Here is a 6,349-nt window from a genome sequence, read left to right as displayed (position 1 = left end):
GGCACCCAAATTCTGGTGGCCCTGGGAGCCTCTCTTGTTGCACAACCACAGTTCAGTGGATTGAAGCTGCTGCAGAAAGCTTAATAGGGCTTGTAGGGCTGTTAACAAGGTAGAGCTGACTAAAAAGGGGAAATTGTGACAGCAATATGTTATCTTTGCTGTCCTTCTTTGGAATGGATGTAGCAAGGAGAAAAGGCAGTAGCAGAGAGCAAGAAAAAGCATGGAGGAGGGCTAGCAGAAGAGGTTCAGAGAAAGCTGATGGGGAAAGAATTGCAACACTTGAACATCAAACAAGTCAGTGAGAGAGAGCCCTTGGAACCTCTTGTCTCTGTAGCTACAGGCCAGCCCTGCGTGCGTGTTGGGCTTGGCTGGGGGAACGCCGTGTGATGATGAAGCCTTTCCTGAGCCAGGCAGGTGCTCCAGCAGAGGCAGGGTGACTCTGCTGCCTCTGCCCTGCCCTGTGTGCCCTGTGCAATGGCTTTTGCTTACAGAGCTGCTCTCGTGCCAAGGCTGTGTCTGCACAGCAGTGACAAATCTCTCCATGGGTGGCACGTCCTGTGCGCTCTGGCTTCTCGCTGCAGGTTTGACGTTTTGTGGGGCGTGTTGCAAGGCTCTGGTGGAAGCTCTGAGCCCTGAGTTACAGCCTGCAAATGTCCCAGTAGTTCTCAGCAGTGCTGTGGGCTTCAAGTGTGTGATGTGATTCTGGCTCATTAATAATTCTCAAGGTAAAAGCCAGGCATGTAAGGAGCAATGTGTGTTGTTGAAGTGCTGTGTACAGAGTTACAGTGTTTGCACACCTCATTAGGCAAGAGGGATGCAACATCTGAGTGGGGCAGACCTACGTGCAGAAATGTTCCCTCCTCTGGTCCAAGGCAGGAAAATCCAGCTTGGCTTCAAACAGTTTTTGCTGACATTCTGGGATTCACTTATGTTCGTTTGTATTAAAACATGACAAAGATGCTGTTAGTTTGTCTCTTTTTTTTTTTTTTTTCCTTCCATTTGTCAGCTAAGTGTAACTACTGTGTGGGTTTTCTTCCTGATTTGCTTATTCAGTGCATGTAGAAAGAATATTGAGTATTCTGGATAGCCATAAATGCAACTCCAGTCCTAAATTGGAGTCCTGGGTATCTGATTTGGATTTGCACCCATTTTATGTGCTCTTATGGCAGCTGTAGTTGTATTTCACTACATTTATATAAAAGTAATACCATGTTTTACACATCTTAAAGAAACTGTGGAGATATCCTGGGTATGATCAGGGCATGTATGCCTTCAGATTCTTCTTTTAAAAGCTCACTTCCTGCCAACAATACATTCTGAGTTCTTTAAATATGAAACTGATGTTGAATTAGTGGTTAGTCTGAAAAAATGCAGCTGGAATTAATGCAAATGATTAGGTGGTACGTAGCACACTCTTGCAATGGAAATGGAGTCTATTATTAGGCAGCCTGATATGTGTGGAAATATGACTAGTGATCTGTAACAGTTTCCTGATGTAACCCTACCCAGCAGTGAGGAAAGAGCCCTGACTGTTAAAGAATTTTATTTGCCACTGCAAGCAATATGTGCTAGGACTCCTTGCCCCAGCCAGCTGAGCGCTGTGATTTTATTTATCTTGTCTTTGGTAAACAAGACCCAAGATTTTAATGTTTTGATTTTCCTGTTCTAGTTTTGCAGGGCTCTTTTCCAAGAGGATATTTTCAGAGATGCTGGAACTTACATTTTATCTGAGAGCCTTTCCTTCTGTCTTCATGCTTCATTCAAATCATGAACCCATAGGTTCAAATGTGTTTTAGAAGGTGGCAGGACAGGTACAATGTTATAATCTGTGCCTTATTTGCTTGAAAAGTAGGTCATCAGCATTGACAGAGTGGTAGGGGTAGGTAGAGGTGGTAGAGGTAGGTAAACAGTTCTGCCATGCAGAATTCTGGATTGTCTTGAGTTTTATAGTCCCTGACAAACAGATCTGGAACAGATGGAACCAGATGCTTAAGTAATTACTCTTTATTGTACAAGATAAAGTTATTGTTTATTGCATAAATTATTCACTTACTGTGGAGTCAGTCATGAATAGAACATTTATCTACTTCTTTGCAGATCCAATGAAAGTTTATCATAGTTGCTGAAACACAAGACAAATGAAACTGTGAAATATTATTAAAGTGTACTCTGTGCCTTGCTGAATTGATGGGCTTTATCATTAGCTGCAGAAAGAGATTACATTCCTTTGGTGGCTGTTAATTTGTCTACATCATACTGATCCTGGATTCCTGCATCCAGCACTGACATTGAACAATGTGCTGAGTGAGGACTATAAAAATTGATGGAGATGTTTGCATAGCATTAAACTGACATGGAGGTATTTTTTATTGGAGAGATATTTCACTTGAGGTCATTCAGGAGGGCCTTTCACATATACATATGGTGAATATGTTTGGCTGAGCATGCTACCAGCCAGATTAAAAATGGCAAAATTAGAAATTATGCAGAAATCCAGTTCAACAGGACAGAGAAAGTAGAAAAAGTTGATTTCCTATGAAACAGAATTTCTCAAACTCAGAGGACTCATTTCAGTGATGTTTTGCTGTAGACTCAATTAAGTTGAAGAGCGAAGGTAAAGACTTGTCAGTCTTCATACAAGAAACAGTCTTTAGAGATATGTCAATATGCTCTCTGATTACCACAATCCTTTTTTTCTTTTTTTTTTTTTTTGATGAAGATATTTGTTCTTTTAAACGTTGGCTTTTAAGCAATCAAAACACTTCACAGGTGATACAAACATGCTCAACTTGAACTGTTCTGTATCATGTGATGATTTTGTTGCAGGAACTGAACCAGGGAATGATTTTCGTTGAAAGGGACCTTTAAAGATCCTCTAGTTTAAGCTCTCTGCCATGACATGGTGATTTCAAGTTTCTCAAAGTAGCTACTGTTCCTGGTTTGTTGTCACTCCCATGGCTCTGTGGGGAAGGCTTGACTCCTTTCTTTTATGTCCTCATTTGGGATGTCCTCACATTTTCTGCAACAGCATCTCATGTTAACTTTGTTTAGAGTGTCCATAGTTTCTTACAACAACTCTGTTGGTCAGGTTTAACCAGCTGTGTTCAATGTGTGGAGTACTTGCTTGCTTGGGCTTTTTTCATCAGTGTTAAATAATCACATCACTCCAAGCAGACTTTATTAGCCCTAGTGCAATTTCATGTTTTCAGAAACTAGAGGCCCACATATCTGAAATGAGAAACTTGCTGAAATTCTTGGCCAGAGCTATATAAAGAGAATAAAATATGACTGGTATGTACACAGATTTCTCTACTCTGCAGATGCTCAAGCCTTCATCTGCTGAGGAAAGGGAGTCTTGTGCATGTGTGATAAAGAGGAGCTGAGACAGGGCAGATCCTGCAGCTCTCCCTGCTGTGCTTTCTTCTCTTTGGGTCTCCTGTGTCAGGTGCAGGTGTTGTGCTGTGTTTGCTGCAGTTTTGAGGGGGAGAAGAGCACATGGCTGGAGTGTGAGGCTGAACACACAGCCCCATCCAGTCTGCTCACTTGGTGTGCAACAAGGAGCATCATGGAATGCTCAGGTGCTCACTGTGTGCTTCAGGAGGCTCCATGTGAGCAGCCCTGAGCCCAGACTGACTGAGTTCCCATGCTGCTGTACAGGGATTGGGTACAGTGGTTTTCCAGGCCATAGTTTTGTGTTTTCTGCCAGTCAAAGTGCTTGCTTAAGGCATCCAGCTGCATTGTCGTGGGTGCATTGCTGTAAATGCACTCACAGAACCTCAGAAAACCACAGAAAATGCTTTCTTCTTTTGTTTTCCCCAAGAGCAGCTGGATGTTTCTGTGGTGTGAGCTCAGGTGTAACTGCTGGCACAGTGTGCTGCAGTGTGCTGCATGGCTGGGAAGGACTCAGGGCAGCTCCTGTGTCAGCTGCTGTGCAGCCATGGCCCCGTGCAGTGTGACTGCAGCAAATGCTCCTCTCCTCTGCCTTGGCTCCAACCTTAATCTTGCCTGGTCACAGTTAAACTTGCAAACTCAATTTCACTTAATTCAAATTAATGTATTTTTCCTCCCTTGTTTCTCTCATTTCAAGCTGCAAAATTATCTGCCTAACCCCTTTTCTCTTTTCCAGTGTCACACAGACCTCATGATGAAAAGTAAACACGTTTTCAGTGATTAACAACAGAGACTAGATGCAGCTGAGTAACAAGATGAATACCTACACCCTGTTTTGTAAATGGCCAGAGCTCTGACCAACTCTGTATTTACAGATTGTATCTAAATTGTGTGGGTTCTTGTGGTTATAACTTTAAATTTTGATATGTTACAGGCATATCAGGATGGATTAGGTCATGCTGCCTCTCACTGGAATCCAATTACTTTGCTTTTTAATTAAAATGTCCCTGGGTTGGAGTGGCTTTGTCCCTGCTTTGCATTACTTAGGGGACCATCCTCCCAAATAGGGATAACTGAAATCATCTGGCATGTCTTTCTCAGATTCGGTGAATTACAATAAATGCTTTGTACAAGGTTGTGCAAGAGATCAGAAAAATGTTTAATTAAATAACATTTGCTTCCAGTTAAACAGAGTCATGTGGAGGTACTGGGAACAAGTAGGGAACAAAAAATATATTTGTGAGACCAGGTTTGACAATCTGGTTCCTCCCTGATGTATCCATGATATGAAAGTATTAAGAAGTCACTCTTATGGGTGTAGGAATTTTAGCTACCACAAAGATTCCTGGGAGAGGGAGATGGGAGGATAGAATTCCCCCTGAGCAGACCATTACCTTGTTGCTTTAGAAACAGGAGACCTGAATTTTCACATGACAGACTGAATAACTCCAAATAGGGTTTTATCATATCTGAAACTGGGAAGATTGATGGAGATGCTGCTGCCATCTCAGTTCCACTGGGGGGGAAGGTCTGCATTTTGAGGTTCTTTCTTTCAGTTTTCTCTAATTTTGTTCAAGAATTAGTATCACAAAACTGCATAAAGCAGAGCTTATTGAACATAATAGGAGCAACTCTTTTGAAATGAACCGTAAGGAGTGGTTCTATGCCATTGGAGAACTACAAAGGAAAAACTGCCTATGCCTGACTTTTACATGGGCTAGGGCAGTGTCCATGGGGCAAGAGGATGCCTTTACTGAGTGTACTCCTCCTTTTTCTTTTCTTTTTTTTATCCTCACCTCAGGTGCTGTGCAAGCTAGAGCCAGAGAGGAGGCAAGCACTAATCCTGTCTTACTTCTTTACAGCTCTTCAAAGAGGTAATTTTGTGTTGAAACTATTATTTATGAAAAATGGTAGCATATGGTGCCAGAGATAATTGCTTCAGCAAGAGATTAATACCCCATGAGCTGTCTGGAGCTGAAGCTGGAAACTGAGTCTCCCTTCAGCTGTGGGAAGCTGTCAGAAACCAGCAGCAGTTTGTGGATGGAGCCTCTGGGAGGTCTGCCTTCCTGGGAGGATGATTTGGGATGCAGAAACTGGCCTGGTACTTGCAACTTTTGCTGAAACTAATCCAACATTTCAAATTCCCTTTGAAAATGAGCAGACAGGAAGCAAACCATGATTGCAAAAAATTTGTGTTCCTTTGCGTTTTTCTTTTCATCTTTCTGTTTCTTGGAGGAATTAACCTGGAGTCAGCCAATTTCATGATATAGACTGAAATATAATAGAAATACAGACTTCAAATAATTTGTAGGGCCTTAAAAAGAGCTCTACTTGCTTCATTATAATAGTTTTCAGCTTGTGGCTATTTTTGCTGGTGTTCTGCTCTTTAGCAACAACAGCATGATAGCGCCTTTAGATAATGAAGCAATACTGCATTTTGAATGCTGACTTGTTTTCCCTGGAACAGCATCAAGAAAATGAAGAGGTTTAAGTGCCAGGTGGAGATTAGTAGAAGAAAATGAGATTCAAAACAGGAAGCAGAGAGAGGCAGGCTCCAAAACAACCTTCATGACATTTCACTCCAAGAGAGGGAATATTGGCTGTTATTGATCTGTCGCCTGCCAGTCACTTTCAGTTCCACAAAACTGCCAAGGAATTGTGCAGCTTTCTGCAGGCTTTTCAAAAGCCTTTGAAAGAAAGATGGTGCCAGAAGGTTTAATGGGCTGGGAAGACCAAAAAAAAAAAAAACCAGGGCCAGCAAGCAGTCTGAGCATTTGCCTCCCACTGTTTCATTGGGCAGTTCTCCACATGCCTGTAATTCAGCTGCCTGGAAACAAGCTCAGCTGAGCCACCTCAGGACACCAACACATCCCCTGCCAGAGATGGGCTCAGATAGAGAGAAGCAGCTCCAAGGCTGCCAGGTGCAGTGTCTCCAGTGGAAGGAGCCTTGCAGTGACTC

Source organism: Agelaius phoeniceus, chromosome 9 (genome assembly GCF_051311805.1).
Source record: "Agelaius phoeniceus isolate bAgePho1 chromosome 9, bAgePho1.hap1, whole genome shotgun sequence".
Taxonomy (NCBI): domain Eukaryota; kingdom Metazoa; phylum Chordata; class Aves; order Passeriformes; family Icteridae; genus Agelaius; species Agelaius phoeniceus.
This window is presented reverse-complemented; position numbering follows the sequence as displayed.